The 18,669-nt window shown below is 46.3% G+C and overlaps 1 protein-coding gene across 6 annotated transcripts in view; it reads left to right on the plus strand.

The window, feature by feature from the left end:
- ABLIM3 (actin binding LIM protein family member 3) overlaps positions 1-18,669 on the plus strand; it is a 109,150-nt gene that overhangs the window by 19,018 nt on the left and 71,463 nt on the right. The gene's annotated exons all lie outside the window — the stretch shown is intronic.

Here is an 18,669-nt window from a genome sequence, read left to right on the forward strand (position 1 = left end):
AATACAGTTCTGCACAGCAGTTGAGTACAAGGCAAATCAAGCTTTATTTGGGTTATAGGTAAATGGGGCAAGGTAAAAAGAGTCAGTCCATTGTAGGTCTAGTGTCCTTATGTACAATTGTCCTCATTTTAAATATTTCATCCCATTGTTAGACCGTGCGTCCAACCGTGCATTTCAGTCTCTCATTCAGAAAGCACGGTCTCTATAATTAAGTGATGATAAAAAGAGGACATAGGACAGTGAGCACAGGATAGAGGCTTTGCTCTTCTCTTTGTGTCTAGAAGGGCAATGGGCAAGCCAGACCAAAAAGAAAGAACCCTTTCATCATGCCCGTGAAAGCAGGTGCCTTGTTTTGGCCACTAGGCCCAGAATTTCACCCCTCAGCTCCTTTTACAATTCCCAGGTGAGTGGTGCCTGATGACGCCCGTGTCTAGTTCGGGAAGGACATCCTGCGTACATCTCAGCAGGCCTCAACTTTTACTGCACCCTCGCTCAAAGCTCTGACACTTTTCAGCTGCTCTTTGGACAATTTCTGCTCGTGACTAGCCTGATGAAGGCAGTGGGGCAAGACTAGTCAGGACGTCATCCTGCTGGAAGCCATCTGCCTCGAGATGCATTTTCCAAGGTGCGTCACCCGTCCGAACGTGGAAGCACCTCTGGTCTGTCCGTTTCCCACTGGAATCTCCGGCGTTGAGAGAGAGCAGGATGCACTTGAGGAAAAAGAAAGCAAGCCAGTGTGGCTGTCACATGCTGCTGGAGGGGGAGAGGGGTCTGAGAGGAGATGGGGAAGCTGGTGGGGGACCAGGCCACGAAGGGCCTTGCAGACCATGGCAAGGAGTCTGGCTTTATCCCAACGCCAAGTGAAGCCACTGAATGGTGTTAAATGCCATTGGCAGTGATGGGAGTCAAGGTTAAGCATCGTCAGATTTGTATTTTGAAAGCATCGCTGTGTCTCCTGTGTGGAGAGTGAGTGGGGGGAAAGTCCAGTCTGGACCTACTGGGATCCTCCGGGCCAGAGATGTCAGGGCTCAGACGGTGCGGGGCATTACATAGTCTTGATACCCTGGCAGCTTTTATACCCTTTAAACTATCTAAAATACTGCTTTGGAGCCTGTATTAATTTGCTAGGGCTACCATAACAAAATACCACACACGAGTGGCTTAAACAGGAGAAACAGTTCTGGAGGCAGGAAGTCTCAGATCAAGGGGATATCGAGGTTGGTTTCTTCTGAGGCCTCTCTCCTTGGCTTGTAGATGGCTGGCTGTGTTCTCCCTGTGTCTTCACTCGGTCTTCCCTTGTGCATGCTTATGTCCTGATCTCCTCTTCTTATAAGGACATCAAGTCCTATTAGATGGGAGCTCACCCTGATGACTTCATTTTAACTTCATCATCTCTTTAGTCCCTGACTTCAAATATAGCCACATTCTGATTCCCAACGTACTTTTATTTTTGGATTCCTTATAAAGGGTATTGAGATAAGCTTTAGCGTTTCTGTTGTCATTGTTCACCCCCCCCCCCACACACACACCCAGTAACCACATTGTGTATAGGAAAAGTTGTATAACCATTTGATGGATTTCGTTTGGGTTTTGGTCTTCCACCAGAATGTTGAACTTGACCATGTTGTGATTTCTATCACAGCGTGGGTTAGCCGCAGAAATTTCCTGTACTGGCTACTGGTTACTTCTTGGGAGAAAGTCTGTTGCATTTGCCTTCTTTGTGGGTTCAAGAAATACCTGTTACAGGAAACAGCTCTCAAGTTCATCCTGACCAGAAACGTAACTCCTCATCTCATCCCGTGGGTGTGTCTAAATGTTTGTCCAGGACCCACAAGAATCCTCCAGACTGTAGCATTTCTCCTCAAGTAATTTAAAATCTGCTAAGGGAAATAAAGCAAGCGCAAAAGTGACGCTGTCAGAAGGTAGAAAACCGTCTGGGTCTGTGGCTGTCCCCACGTCAATGGCAGGAGCATCACCGGTTAGATCTTGTTAGAAATGCAAATTCTCAGCCCCCACCCCAGACCTATTCAATAGAAAACCCTGGGGGTGGGGCCCAGCAATCTGTTTGACAAGACATTTAGGGACTGTGATGCAAGCTCAAGTTTGAGAACCACTGCTTAGTCATAAGTATATGCCATGAGTTTTTAAAGAAGAGAGCTCATATTTAGAGGAGAGTGAGGGGAGGATCTGGAAATAGTTCTAAAAGTATGTTGCATACGAGATAGGCCTTGAGGAGTGGGTTGAATTTTTATATTTATATGTAGATGATCATATTTACTACAATTGCCATCTGCATGTTTATGTATTTCTTTTACAAAAGTAATTAACAGCCTGGACTCTAACTCGAAAGATCTGCTTGCTGTCCCTTCCTTGCATTTTAACTGGCTCGCTATGAATTGAAGCTTCCACCAACATATGCTCAGTTATAGAACTGGCAGTTACAATTGGAGGCATTTTGTTGGAGGATAATTTCCATTCCAAACATAGCTTGAATTGGAGGTGGAGATTCTACCTCTATACCCTTGAGGTAAAATCAGGCCAAAGCATCCTTGAATCTCATAGCGGGTAGGGATCTTTCAAATCATCTAGTCTAATACCCAGCCAGAGTGCCTCTGAGCTGGCCTTGCAAGGTGGGCGGCATCAGGACCCCGGGCATAGACACACACACAGTTCTGCTAGCCCACTGAATGATTCTATAGCAGGGCTGGGCAAATGAGGGCTCAAAGGTCAGTTCTGGCCCACTGCCTATCTTTGTAAATAAAGTATTATTGGAACACAGCCATGCCCATTTATTTACCTATTGTCTGTGGCTGCTTTCGCGCTACCTTGGGGCAAAATTTTAAGCCCCTCCTTCAGACTGTATTTGCAAGAACTCTTAGATTGCAAATTCAGATTAGCTCAAGTTAAGCAGGAATCTGTTGGCTCCTGACCTTTGAGTAGCTGCTCATGGGATCCAAAGGGACTGTGTCCTCTCTGTATGCAGCTCTGGTCAGGTTGACTGCACCCCCTGTCGCTGAGCTCTCTCCCCGCTCACACGGTCGGCTTGGCTCTCCTGCCTGCACTGCCCATTTCCATTTCACTCCACCCAGTCCATTCTCCTCTAAGTTCAGATCTTTTTTCTGGTACAGCGGATCCTGCCGCCATAGCATGAACACTAGACTTGGCATCAGAAGTCCTGGGTTCTAGTCCTGACTATGCTATTGAAATACAAAACCATGAGATAAGATGTCAAGACACTGAAATGCCCCCCAGTGGGTAGGGTCAGGGGATCAGGGAATTACCCCTCCTTGAGGTCGAGAAAAGATGTGTGGTAGGAAGGTCACTGAGATGGTCTAAGTGAGAGATGCTTATGGCTGGGACAGGGCTGGTAGAGAGGGAGAGAAAAGGCTGAAGTGGGGAGCTTAGTTAAGAGATCCATCTATATGCCTTGATAGTGGATTGACCATGAGAGTTTCAACAAACCCACACATTCAGGGTTCATCATATTGAAGAACTGACTCTGGTTTGGACAAATGACACCATTCTAAGCTGGCTCTGAGACCTCGAAGTGCATTCCTCAGAACACACTGGAAAGAGAGGAAACCCCTTTGCTCATGTCTCTGCCCACCCAGCCACCACTGTTCATCTCTGCCTGACGGGGAATGGCTCTAATAACAGACCAGAAACAGCTCTTCCTAAAAGGAATGACAACTTGAGAAAAGAAAAGGGCTGAGTAAATTAAATGGATGTTTAATCTACTTGTATTAGGACATTATTTCATTGCCAGATGACTTAAACATTTGTGAAGATTGGCAAACACATCGGAGAAAATATACTTTGTAATGCTCAGAAGGATATTGGCATCAAGTCATCTGTGACAACACTTTTGATATGCACTAGTATCAGATATCAAGATTTCTAAAATTCTCATCTCGGTGCCAGAGAGTGTGTGAGTCTGCTAGTCACTAACCCAAGGGTTCTCAGCCTTCTGTAAACAAAAGACTCTCCAGAAGAGCTTGTTTAAAATTTAAAGTCTGATTCAGTAGGTATGGGGTAAAGCCCAGGAATCTGCATTTTGACAATCCATAACAGTCCCCAGGTGACTCTGAAGCAGGTGGTTAGCTGATCACTTTGAGAAACACTCATACAGCAAAAAGCACCACCATGACGAAATTTGCTCCCAGTTCACTTCCACCACTGACTTCCATTCTACAACCACCTTGTCTCATCCCCCCTCCGCTCAGCTAATTTTTTGATCTCCAGAGTGGCTCCAGAAACTTTCCCTGACTGCTTGGATGCTCCATAGCTTAGCCCCCTTGGTTCCAAAGAGTGGCCCGCAGCAACAAGCGACAGCCCCCAAATAAAATAGCTTAAAGAATCTAGCCATGTTTATTTCATAGAATAGAGAAGCCAAAGAGGGGCAGATCCAAGGCAGGTTGACTTAGAGGCTCAGCATTATCCTCAAGCACCCAGACGCTTCACAATTCAGGTGGCTCCCCTCAGGATCCACTGTGGGCAGCAGGGCTGCGGTTCCAGCATCCAAGGTGGACAAAAATCTCCAGAGGCTAGGAAGAGCATAGAAAACCTTCCCCTTCCACCTGCCCTCCCTTTGTGTCTCATTGGCCAGGAGTAGATCACATGCCTTTGCCTAGGTCAGTGAGTTGGCAAAAGAATTAATTTCACCAATCAAGATTCCCTCCCCAGGTAAAGACTGGAAGACGTGGCTGCTCAGGGGAGGATAAGCAAAAGTGGATTTCCTCCAAGAGAGAAAAGTTCTGTCAGCAGACGAAGAGATGCATGGCTGTTGAGCCGGCAACAGACCCCTCTTCCTCTCTTGGAGCATTTTACCCGCTGTTTTCCCTACCGGAGTGTGTCACATGAGGACAGGGACCATGTCCACCTCGTCCGTCTGTCCTTGTGTCCTCAGCTAGATGCTGTGAGCCGTGTTAGATTGATGAGGTCCAGCATGAAATGGTCCTGGAATGTGTTTAACTTAAATTGATAGCAGATGACAATTTAGAGGGAAAACTGTGATTAATTAAGACATAAAGTAGTCAACTGCAAGTGACAAAACTGCAACTCAGACTAACTCATATTTTTTTATAGAAAGGGACTGTGCTATATTGGTTCATATAATTGGGAAGTTCAGAAGTGCCAGTGACTTCAGGCCCATCTGGATCCACAGACTCAAGTGATGGATTCAGGAACCTGTTCACTCTCTTTTTCCATCTCTAGTAGGCTCTCCCAACATAGCGGGAGCAAGATGGCAGCAGGAGCCCCAGACCACCTCCTCCCACCTTAGAAAAACCCCAGAGATGACGTGGTCACGTGCCTGCCAATCATGTGGAAGAGAATTTGGGTCCTCTGATTGGCCAGGCCCGGGCTACTTTCCGATCCTGTGTTGGAAGAGGGTCAGCCCACCCGAACTCCACGGATTGGGTTCCCCCCCGGGAAAAAGAGGTTGTGTTGCCAGAAGAAGCTGAGCAGATGCTGAGCAGGCAAAACAACAGATGTCCACTACATTTACGGATGGAAAAAGCTGTTTGCAGGGCATTCTACACGGGCCAAATGATAATTGAGAACTACTTGCTGATACATACAGAAAGTAAACATTTCCCCCTCATCCCCCAGACTAAACAGGTTCAATTTTCAACTTCAAACAATGGTTTGTTTCCTGAAGACAAAAAGCAGCTGTTGCCTGTTGACTTTGGGGGGGGGGGGGGGGGATCTTTGTTTTTATAAAACCTTTTATCTCAAAAGGAAGTGTATTCTTCATCTTTCTTCCTAATTATCTGTTAGTCTTTTTATTCTGTCTCTTTCTTGGTTACTTATCGTGTCTTGACTTCTTTTTTTTTTTTTTTTAAAGATTTTATTTATTTATTTGAGACAGAGAGAATGAGAGAGAGAGAGAGCACATGAGAGGGGTGAGGGTCATAGGGAGAAGCAGGCTCCCTGCCGAGCAGGGAGCCCGATGCGGGACTCGATCCAGGGACTCCAGGATCATGACCTGAGCCGAAGGCAGTCGCTTAACCAACTGAGCCACCCAGGCGCCCTCGTGTCTTGACTTCTTAGTCCCAGGTACCATGTGTCAACAACCTACTATCAAATACAAAATGGTGCCACCTCCAGTTCTGTTCTTTCTCTCTCCTCCCCTTTTCCATCAGAAATAATTCGTGGTGCGCCTGGGTGGCTCAGTGGATTGAGGCAGGGACTCTTGATTTCCGCTCGGGTCATGATCTCAGTGTCCCGGGATGGAGCCTCACCTTGGGTACTGCGCTCAGTGGGGAGTCTGCTTGAGGATTCTCTCTCCCTCTCCCTCTGCCCCTCCCCCCACTGGTGTTTTCTCTCTCTGTTTCTAAAACGAATAAATAAATCTTTAAAAAAAAAAAGAATTCATAAAAATGTTAGCACTCCATTTTTGGATCTCTCTGATTCTCTTACCAAACTCTACCTGAGGCTGTAGCATTTAGGGATGTATTATCATTATTCATTCATTTGGTAAGTATGAATGGAGTGCTTACTAGTCCCAGGGACTGGGTGTAGCATTAATGATGCAATTAAAAAAAAAATCTTCCCTGCTCCATCCTGGAATTTCCTTTGGAGTGGGAGATGAATTTACTTTAGTTTTACATCTCTACAATATTTAGCTTCATCTTGTTATCATTACTGCTGCTTCCATTATCATGATCATGATCATTACAGCAGGCTTCAGCTTAGCTCTTGCAATGTACCAGGTGATGGGGCAAAAAGCACTTCCATGAAGAAAGGCTTTATGTTGGGGCACCTGGGTGGTTCAGTTGGGTAAGCATTTGCCTTCAGCTCAGGTCATAATCCCAGTATCCTGGGATCAAGCCCTGCATCAGGTTCTGTGCTCAGCGGGGAGTCTGCTTCTCCCTTTCCCTCTCCCCCTGCTTGTGCTCTGTCTCCCTCAAATAAAATCTTAAAAAAAAGAAAGAAAGAAAAGAAAAGAAAGGCACTATGTGTACACCACTTCTGCTCCATTCAGAAATTCTGAAAGGCAAATATATTATTCCCATTTTACAGATTGGGAAGCTAAGGCTCAGTGACATGGCATTTGGCTTAATCTCATAGAGCCTGTAAGAGGAAGTCTGGATTTGAACCCAGATTTGACAGATTCCATAACCTGTTCTCTCTCCAGCTCACAGAAGCCACTCCATAAATTTCATGGATAGCAACAAAAATTTGGTTCTGTTTTTCTGTGAGGGTTAAGGTTCTGATCCACCACTTTGGGTATAGACTGCAGGATGTGGCCTTTGAGTTGTGGGTCCTGTTGTGAGGATAAATGTGCAAGGGGCCACTCTTCATCTTATTCCTCTTGTGACACTGGCAGACATCTATGAGGCTACATCCATTTGTCCCCAACCCTTTCGTCCACAATTTCAAATGCATCTCTCTGAAGGGCCGTGGACCTTGGTCTCCTCATTGGCAAAACTGTGAGGCTTGTTGTAGATGAGGATGGCTAATAGAACTTTCTGCACTAGTGAAAATGTTCTATTTCTGTGCTATCTGATATAATTGCCACTTGCCCGGTGCTGGCCATTGAGAACTTGAAATGTGGCTAGTGTGACTGAGAAACGGGATTTTTAATTTTACTTAATTTTAATTTGAATAGCCACATATAAAGAATCATTACCATATGGGACCGTGCAAACCTAGAATGATCTCTATCATTCTTTTCACTTCTGATCTTATACATATTATTAGGTTGCAAACAACATTTTTTAATGAAATGGCATGAGGTATTAGAAGGGAATAGAGAAAGAAAAAATACCAGGACATATCATGTGTACTAAAAATAAGTTTTGTTTGTGAAACTTTTGTTTCACATATTTGTGTACTGGGTCATTTTGCAAAATTAATTTTGTCTAGTAGTTCATGGTCAAAAAAATTTGAAAACCTTTGCCTGTCTCTGAGTAATGTGGCAGAGACCTTGAGAGTGACAGGCTTGTATGGTGCTCCTTTATCCAGCCTGGGGCTCTGCAAGACCTCATTTTAGGACTATTGTGTTCTTCCAGATCCTACAGGCATATGGTGAGCATGTGACTTCTCAGATGGTAACTGGAAGTGACTTTGTGGTCATCTATCTGTCTGGATGCAGAGATCCCAAACTGGTGGCCCACAGGCAGAATACACCCCCACAGATAAGCCTTTTGGGGACCTTAACATGTTTTTGCAGGACAGTAATCCCCCAGGACCCAGCAGCTTCTTCTCCTTTAGGTGAGCCAGTCTCCTCGGTTTGTCCCCTTGGATTGATTTTCCACTAACATTACCTGCCTGGCCCCTGAAGGCCTTTTGTGTTTCAGCCTTGTTTAATATGCATAGAATATTGAATCTGAAAGGAAACTGAGAGATCCAAGAGTGCAAGGCTTTTTCTTTTTAGATGGGAAGACAGTGACCCAGGAATGGGGCGTGTCCTGCCCGAGGCCTCACGCAAAATAACCTGCTTCCGCCTCTCAGGGAAGAACCAGTATCCGCAGAAATCTTGGTAGGACTGAGGAGGAAGGGAGGGAGGGAAGGAAGAAAGGGAAAAGGAGAGAGGGAGAGAGAAAGAAAGAAGGAGGGAGGGAGGAGATGGAACACAGTGGGATGATGGTGAGCCATCCTTTCAGCCTGTGGAAAGGAGGACCTGACTGACAGCTCAGATTTGGGGCTGGGGGGATGCTACTGTGGAGTAATCGTGCTCATAGGTGAATGGCTGGTGGCAAAGGTCATCCAGGAGAGCCCTATAGAACTTGGAGCAATGGGATAAGCACTTTGGACATGAAAGAGGGGCCTCCGGGGCACCTCTGCCCTCTGAGCATTGAGGCTGCTTGGGATGGCTTTGAGAATCCCCTGACTTGGGTCACTTGCACCTCATTTTGGCCTCCTCTCAGGCAAACTGTCCTGATCTGAAGCGAGAGCATTTCCCTGCTGGTCCTGGTGCGGCCAGCATGATGGGGACTCTGAGCAGGTTCCTCCCCTCTCTGAGCCTCAGGGTTGCATCTGTAAAGGTGTGACTGTGGAGGAGACAGAGCCGAAGGTGCCCTGGGGGGCAGCTTGGAGAGAAAGGGATTCCGAAGTAGCTCCATGTCAGGCCCTACCCCTCTTCAATCTCAGAAACTCTGTGGGCCCCAGGCGGGGCCTTTAAGTGCCTGGCAGTGTGGGAGAGGAGTTGGCCAGGGGTGAGGCAAAAAGGAAGAGGTAGGAACCATGGTGATGTGGAAGGATTTAGAAACAAACACCAGGCTGCCCAAGTAAAGCATGTCTGGGAGCCGCATGCAATGCAAGCATTCCCTGGCCTAGGGGATGTCCCTGAATGCCCACCAGGTCACCGGATGTTTGCATTCCATGCATGGTTTATGATGGAATCAGTTCAACCTGGAGGCCATTTCATCATTTCAAGGAAGGGTTTGAAGCTTTAAAAAAAAAACAAAAAAAAAAGGAAAACAAAAAAGAAACCTCTAGGCGATGTTTTCTATATGCCTTCCGCTCTGATGTTAAAAACCCGTAAGTCAAGGGGAGCCCGGTGACAGCTGATGTTTCTTGCATTTCTCAACAGTATCTCAGAGCCTGATGGCCTGCCAGCCTCAGGAAGCAAACATTGTATAAGTATTCAAACCTCTGGCTCAGAGGCCAAGAGACTGAGTCACTCAGAGCACAAGACAATTGCTGGTTTCCTGGAGTTCTCTACTTCCAACATGGCTTCCAGGACCTCATTCGAAACCCAAATTGTATTTTCAGATAAGCTGTAGAGATGCTGGAAAGGGTGCCTCAAGGCCCCAGTGCAGGGCAGCCCCATGCTGCCTGCTGGCAATGCTTGGGCAGGTCCCCTTCTTTCCCTTGGGATACACTGGGCAGAAGGAGGCCCAGCTGGGAATGCCCCCTGGGAGGGAAAATCAAGCCTCTTCTAGATCTACAGTGCCTGTCCGAACCCTAGCTCCAACGTTTACATGTGGTGTGACTTCAGGCAAATTAATGAACCTCTCTGTGCCTCAGATTGCCCATAGATAAAAGAGGGATCCTATGGTATCTGTCTCCTGGGGCTGAGAGAATTCAATGAGATGGTGGGTATGAAGCCCTTAGCAAGGGGCCTGGCACAAAGTAATTGCCCAATTCATGTTAGTGTTGGGCTCTTCTTACAGCCCCTCGGGGTCCCTGACTGGGGGCTTGGTAAAGGTAGTGAGGAACAGAGTCAGCAGAGACAAGAGATTTGGTGTTGATTGACAGGAGGCACCCCCTAGTGGGAAAAATGCCGGATACGCTAGGGATTTTCCCCTTCTCCATCAGGTCTCCACTAACCCTTAGCTCTAGATCAGATTTTTAAAACGCCATGCCCCAGTGTAGCAAGATGATAGTCTTGAAATATTAACTGGTATTTCCTTCAGCCACCGGTCTTGCTCCTTCCCCCTCTATTCAGGGAGGGAGGCCTCAGGGCCAGGATGGGCAGCAGAAGGCAGAGACAAAAGAGATCGCTTCCTGGCTTTTGAATTTCAAGTCTGTGCCCTCAAAACAGGAAGGATCCATTACAAAGCTAAATATTCTAGAGAAAGTGTAAGCTAGAGAGGGCAGAAAGGGCTCCTTTACCCCCAGCTAACAAAAATGATTCCCTGGCCCGGAGGTGGGGAGGAGAATCTCAAAAAAATGAGAACACAGATCTATTTGAGTCCTTAGAAAAGAGGCCCGTGCTGCCCCCGCTGGGCTGAGCCCTGGACCAGACCCCCAGTGAAGAGCCCGATGGGGGCACAAACTGGCTGCAACTTAGTTCTGCTTATCTTGAAATAGGAACCACGCTGACTTATAAGAAAGAATTGAGGGCTTTTTTTTTTTTTTTTATCTTAAAGTGTTTTATTGAATTCAATGAGAAGTATACAGGTTTTTTCTTTTTTTTCTTTTTTTTTACAATGATAAGATGAACATAGAAATAAGTGGGAAGTTAATTCTATGACTCTGTATCTAGACCAGCTTTCTGAATTTACCAAATCAATAACAAACATGCAGTTCCCATTTTAGCGAGTGACTTCACTGTCACGTGAAGAACACCTTCCAGCCGCGGGCCGTGGGGCAGGCCTCCTCGCCTGGGGCCCTGGTCATGCTAAGGGTAAGGGAGCAGCTGGGTCTAACAGGTCCGTCGGCGGGAGCCGTCGTGCAGCAGCTGGCTGTCGGGCAAGAGCCGTCTGTCTGGCCAAGAGCCTGCCGTTCTGACACGTGTCCTGACAGCACACTTCGGGAGAAGGTGGCTCGAGCCATGTTGCCAGCTTCACTCCGTGACCACGGAGCACGCTGCTGAGCCTGGCAGAGAGAGAGGCTGGGGAAGGGTTTCTGTGGCGGCAGAAGTTTTACAGTAGCGTCTTGGGGTGACAGACCGTGTTGCTGATGCGGGAAAGCGTGGCCAGGGCGGCGGCACCTGCCAGCACCTGAGGAGCCCCACACGCACACCTGTCTGGCCATCCATCCGGGGCCAGGGAAGGGGCTCGAGGCGGCCATCCCCTGGCCCCGGGGGCAGCCATCACGGCTCCTTCATCCTCCTCCTCGGCCACAGATGCTCAATTACTGCGCCCAGTTTCCTGGTCTGTACCCCTCAAGCATTATTCTTCAGTCTGTGTGAAATTTATGTACATATTTTAAACCAGCCGGATAATGGATGGATGATTACTGTGGGGGGGTAATCAGATACCCCTGGTAGCCTCCCTTAAGCCCACTCCCTCCCCAGAGGGACCCCCCCACCCCCGCCCTTGGCACTTCTACATGGCAGGCAGTAGAGCTTCGTGGTGAGAACTGCCTCCTTCTGCCATTTACTAATGGTATGGCCGTGGGCAAGGGACGTCAGCTCTTCGGGCCTCAGCTTCCCCATCTGTAAAATAGGGTAATAATACCCGCCCCTCCTGAATTACTAGAACTCAGTGAGATGGCATACGTACACTGCTGAGCCCAGTTCCTGACGGAGTAACCACTCTGCAAATACTATCTCTTATGCTTCCAGGCCTTTCCTTGGGCATTTGCCCCTGCTCGCTCTTCATGCATGGCTTCATTCCGAGCTCCCTCCTTTTTTTTTTTTTTTTTTTTTTTAATTTTTATTTATTTGACAGAGAGAGACACAGCAGGGAACACAAGCAGGGGGAGTGGGAGAGGGAGAAGCAGGCTTCCTGTTGAGCAGGGAGTCTGATGTGGGGCTCGATCCCAGGACCCTGAGATCATGACCTGAGCCGAAGGCAGACACTTAATGACTGAGTCACCGAGGCGCCCCCCGAGCTCCCTCCTTATGCTTCTGCATCTTGGACCACTGATCTGCACCCCCTCAGCCCACCTAGGCTAATGCTAAGCCTCAGCATGACTCCAGATTTATGGAAATATGTTCTTCAGTGAACTCTCTCCCTCACCTTTCTGTGACTCGTGGGCCATGCTGCAGGTTGCGCTCTCTTTTATCCTGTTACCCTAGAACACACAGCCTCAGACAATGACGCGGGAAGCCTAAGTTCTCTCCCTCTCCCTCTGGGCCTCAGCCTGCTCATTTGCTAAATGAAAGCATGGGACTCATCTTATTCGTTCTTGTATTTATCCATCAAGTACTCATTGAGCACTCACATGCCTGGCACGGACAGTGCAGAGGCAGACAGGACACGCATGGTCCCCCCTGCCCCGAGGCTCACAATCTCCTGTATTAGGTAACCTCCCAGTCCAGGGAGATCTGATGGGTGCCAGGGATCCGCACGATGAACACAGATGTCATGACAACATGAGATACACACGCAGGGCCCTTAGGGGTTACCAAAAGCAGCTCTCACGGTCTCCCTAGCAGAGTTTTCAGAAAACAAATCACTCACCTCTTCTAAGTATGCACACACGACTGACACGCCAACACGTCCCCCTGGAAACAGCAGATGTGCCCAAAATATACCGCCTCAGGAAAACATAGATCATAACCTCTGTTTCCCACAACAGGAAACACCCAATTCACACATTCCTCTGCAGGATGCATCCGAAGCGTGTCAGCACCCACCACTGCAGCCCACAGAAACCCATAAACAGAAAGCTCAGCGGTGGTGGGGGTGGGGGGGAAGAGGTTGCTTTAAGGTGGTGAGCGGGCTGCAGCCGGGGCTTCTCTTCCTGAGCGGCAGCAGGGAGGGAAAACCAGAAAACCTTTGCCCAAGTTGGACTGGTCCCAAAATGGATTTGATGATGTTTGAGCCAAAGTCGGGGCTAAGTGGCAGGGGGCAATTCAGAAAGAATTCCTGCATTGAGTTGGAGGTGGGGGTGCGTGACTTCAGAGATCCTTTAATATCAATTATTGCTTTTATTTATTAAGCAGTGTCCCAAGCACTTTTATATAATTTAAGTGATTTAATACTCACAGATGACTTGCGTTGTTCCCACTCTAGAGATGAGCAAACTGAGACAGGTGTCGTCATGCATTTAACTTGTTCAAGGTCACACAACCGGCAGGCAGCAGAGCTAGAGTACAGACTCAGCCCTCCTGACTCCAGCATCCACACCCTGAACCCCCGCGCCTGGTGCCTCTCAGTGCAGGGATCCCATGTCACTGTCGTCTTGCCCCAGGAGACAGAATCAGGGCTGCAGACCCCGGTTCAACTCCAAAACCAAACTCACGTCATGTTGTAAACGACCAGAGACTCTTCTGTCCAGACCCCACCCTAACCTGGCAGGCAGACGGCTTTCTACCCGTGAAATGCCTGGATCCACAGTCGGCTCTCCTGCTCGGTACTTAGGAAATACCTGTGAACACACTCCGGGTACTTTGGGCCCTAATGGAGCCGTGAGTTGCCGATCCGCGACAGTGGCAGCACCCGGCCGCTTCCCAGGGCCCCGGGCGGTTGCAAGCTCGCTTTGGAACTGGTTGATTCTCCCTGCTTGATATTTCACTGTTCAACCAGAAGCACCACTGTTTTTATTACACTTCCAGCCATTTTTCACAGCTGTTGTGCTGTCTCCAAGTCAGCTTTGTCACTCTTTTAATTATACCCCAGGATAGCATAGGTGCTTCTACTTTCTAAAGACGATTTTAAAGATGACTCGATTAGAATGGAGGGACGTCTTTTTCTCCAAGGTCAGGCCACCCTCAGGGGAGGAAGGACCAATCGTGCAGGCACCACATCGGTAAGGAGAACGTAACTTTGGTCGTGTTATCTGTGAGGGAGGAAGCATGCTAATATCTGCTTTTAAAAGAGACTAATCTGATGGCAGCCCGGCCTTGTCGACGAGAAACTCCTGAGACGGGGGCGGTAGCCAGCCGGAGGGAGGGAGAAAAGCCGGGTGCAGGAATTGGGTGCTGAGCTTATTTCTTGCTCTTTGACTCGCGTGCTCCTTTCAGCTTACCAGGAGGCCAGCCACCCTCCCCTTCCGATTTGCTGTTGTGCTCCAACACTTTTAAATGATCTCTGTCGCCTTTGGGAAGAGCTTTACTTGCAAATTTCGTCGTGGAATTAAGTTGTGTTTTCCCATAGAACTAAAGGTCTGCTGTGCGTCTATTTCAGACCCTTCATTTTTTCATCTCAAAGGCATTGGCCAGCTAATTTTCTGTCTTAAAAAAGTAGACTGACAGCCATTGCCAATTGACTTCTTTGCTTCTATTCTTGGAAAAATTAAGATTGTCCAGTCTCGCAGTAACTGAAAAATTGTGATTTTTTTAAAAATTAGTATTTATTTCATTGCTCGGAATCTTTTGTTTCTAGATCAAATTCAGGATGGGTGAATGTGTGTGTAATTGGTTCTGATTGCAAACTGCTTTTGAGTACAACTTTAAAACTCTTCAAGGATGAGAAGGAATAATTTAAGTCTGAGGTGGTACACCCGAATTAATTTGTACATGTTATTTTTATATAAATAGGATTCAACCAGACTTCATTTCTTGTTCCCTAGTCTCAGTGCCTGGTGTTCCGTTTGTGGATCTATAAAGTTGTAATGTCCAATAATGGTACCACTAGCCACATGTGGCTATTTAAATGTAAATTTATATTAATTAAAATGAGATAAAATTAAGAATTCAGTACTTCAGTCACACTAGCCATATTTCAAGCGCCCAACAGTCACATATGGCAGTAATTATGATATTGGACAGTGTAAATATTGAACATTTCTATACTCAGAAATCTATTGGACAGCACTCCTTACAGACTAGGAACTGTCAATGTCTCTCCTAGGTGCCCTTTACTGGCCAAATAACATTAAACAGAAGCCAGAGATTCCCTACACGCATTTTAGAAACATATCACATGATCCAGGTCTCTAAACTTGGTAACTTCATGGGTTATTTCACAACTCAGCAAAGCTAATGTCCTTTGAGGCCCATGGCTACTCTAAAATGTTGCTGTCAGCGACAAGCTGTTCAAAATTCAAGTACAAGTCAATTTGAAATTTAAGGGACATTTGTACATAAGGCAAATGTTATGACTCATGTGGCTGGTTTCTAGTACTTTCTGAGATAAAAATTCGTGGAAATAATAGCCAGCAGAAAATCAACAATAAAATTTCAATGTTCTGCGGGGGAGGGGAGTGGCTAGAGATTGGTGGGAAGAAATGGCACCTTCTCTACACACCTAGACACACAGAGTATGGTTTGATTATGTCGTTGATTTAATTACCCAAGGATACAAAATCTTGTTGGAAACGAGGTGGCTTTCAGGGCAAGAGCAGATATGGCATATCTCAGCCTAGCGTCCCTTGACCCCTAGAGCTCCTGTTGGCACTATCTAGATAAGGAAAGGTCTTCACGCGTCTATAAGCTCAAATCTTGCTACACTGCTGCCCTTTTGTAATCATAGTTTATATCCGCAATCTGGAAGAACTCACACAACAATGGCTGCATTTCTATTTCTGGGATTATTTACAAATATCAGACATTTGTGGGTTTCCAGCCACAGTTAGCAGGACCAAAGCAGCACCCTCATCCTGCGGGAAGCAGCAGAGTTAGGGCTGGGGGGCCCATCACTAGCTCTGCCCCCAGAAAACCCATTTTCCTAATCTGTCCCCTCACTCAGATTTTACACCTTTTTATCTGAGTGGTTCAAAGGCTGAGTCTTGACTGAAGACCATGATCACAAATCAATTTCCCCCAGAAAATCAAATCAGGGAAAAATCGAATTGATCTTGGAAATTGGTTCTTGAGCAATAAGGCAGGTTAAATTAGAAGAGGTAAATGAGAATTCGTGCAGTGATTCTGGAGGGACTTTTGGATACTTTTGAGACTCCTCATCACTGTTGGTGATGATTATCCTGTTAGTTCTTACTTGATTTTCAGACTCCCAGCTTTGTTTCCCTCAACAATTGTGGATCACTACACTGCCCAGATAAACGGGATCTACATTTTTCTCACAAATTGGTGGGAGAGGGGAGAGTGAAATATTTTCCAGGGTTGGTGAGCACGAATCAGAGAAAGAAGAAGAGGAGACAGGATGAATGGTTATGGACATTCTGGGAGTGGGAAAGGATTGCTCTGAGCTGTGGGGCGGGTGTGATGATCATGGTACCAGTGAACATTTATGAAGAACTTCATGCACTTTTCGAAATGCTTTGCATGTATTAACCCATTTAGTAATTAATTAATGATTTTGTTAACTAGCTAACTCACTTAAATTTTGTCTTAAATTTAAGACAGGAGAAAAGTTGAATAAGGGGCATGGACTCCTCAAGACAAAGATTGTGAGAAGGATATTATCTCCCACCTCAGATAGCAGAGTTGTCAGATTCAACATTTTCAGGGCTCAGTAACCAACTTTTTGCCTTACAGGGCACTGGTGATTCAGAAGACCTGTAAGTGGAAGATAATTGAAAGTCCATGGGCACCTGGGTGGCCTAGTTGGTTAAGCATCTGCCTGCGGCTCAGGTCATGATCTCAGGGTCCTGGGATCAAGTTCCGTGTTGAGCTCCCTGCTCTGCAGGGAGTCTGCTTCTCCCTCTCCTTCTCTCAATCTCTCTCTCTCTCTCTCTCTCTCTCTCAAATAAAATCTAAAAAAAAAAAAACTCCTGTTTTTCTGTTACTTGTCTTTAAAAGGAGGAAGGCAGCTGAGATCAATTATGGAGGCCATCTTTAAGAATCTGAAGAGAGCTGTAGGATAATATATATAACACCAAATTTTATATTTAATTAGAAATACTAGATCCCAGGTGTATCCATCAGGATATGCTGCAGTAACAAGGCCATAACAACAAAAATTCCTCCTTGCTCACCATAGATGTTCGTCCTGGGTTAGCCTTGGAGCTGTGCTCCAGGACTCAATCAGGGATCCAAGCTGATGCATCCTGCACACCATCTGGGGTATCACTGGTTGCTGGGTTATGGAAAAGGCAATATGGCAGATCACAAACTGGCTCCAGTTGAAAGTGACACACACAATTTCCATTCACATTTCATTGCCAAGCAAGACACCATGTGCCATCCTTCATTGTGCCTAGAATAAAAGATTCAACTTTCAGTGAACAGCCATTAACAACTACCACACTAGGTCAAGAAGCCCTGAATCGAGTATTATCTAAGTTACTTTGCAGCTCAAAGTTCATGTGAGTCCAGATTAATTTATAATATGCTTATTCAAAATCTAGGCAGTAAGCCTGCATGTCTAAATAGTAGACATCAAATTCCCCTCCAATCAGGTGGTCATCTTTATAGCCAGGACAAGAGTGAGCCTTCTCCTAATAGGGTATGAGCAAAAGATTTTGGACTGTTGCTTCAACTTTGAAAATTGAGGAATTGAGGAGTTCTCTCCTGACCCCCCTAGGGGCTTCCTACAAGAGAGAAGACTTGGTTCCTCATTAGCAAAGTTATCTCAGTAGCTTATACATAATGAGATTGGACCAGACAGCTGTCAATATCCCTCCCAACCTTGATTTTTTTTTAATTCTAAGCAGGTGCCTACTATTATTAAATACCAGATAACCAGATTTTAGAGTGGTCAAGCAAAGTATATCTCAGGGACAGGAGATCTGGAAAAGTAGCCATGAGAGAGGCTGGGCAAGAGGATAATAGACTCATAAGCTAGTAGAGCTCTACAGTATCATCAAATGCCCAACCTCTACTGATTTCAGCTCCTTCTTAATCTCTACCAGATCTTTTTTCTTAATTATATACTTTTGACATTTTCTCAGTGCTATGGAAAGTGCCACTCAAAGGCAGCTTTAAGATGAGTCCCCGCACCAACCTCCTTCCCACTAGAGTGCCTCCCCTTTGTGCCTCTTTTGTACAAAGCCTGTGCTACCACTGACCACCCTCATTTCATAGATGTCAAAACTAGAGGCCCACAGAGGGGATGTCACTTGCTTTGCTCCAAGGCCAGTTGGAGGCAGGATCAATCACCCATTTCTTTGAGACCCATGTCAACTGCAAAAACCAAATTCTCTTTGAGAAATTTGGGACCTGGTTTTGATCCAGAAATCACCCAAGAAATGGTATTTCTGGATCATTTACTTTGAAATACTCTACTTCTTCTTTTACTTTTCTTCTTCCGTGAATTTGGCCTCTATTATGGCAAAGAAAAGTTACGCTCACTCGTAAGTCTCTGCCTGCTTCAGGAGATTTATGGACTCACATCCTGTGATGGTGCCTTAGCTTGGCACATGCAGCCTGGTGATGTATTGAAGGTACTTGGCTAATTACCTGCATGCTTTCTGCTTTTTCTCCCAGTTAGGATTATGATAATGTCTTCTAACAGAGTTCCTAAAGAGGAAAGGCCTTCTGGATAG

This window comes from Phoca vitulina, unplaced genomic scaffold (assembly GCF_004348235.1).
Source record: "Phoca vitulina isolate PV1807 unplaced genomic scaffold, GSC_HSeal_1.0 scaffold83, whole genome shotgun sequence".
NCBI classification, from domain to species: domain Eukaryota; kingdom Metazoa; phylum Chordata; class Mammalia; order Carnivora; family Phocidae; genus Phoca; species Phoca vitulina.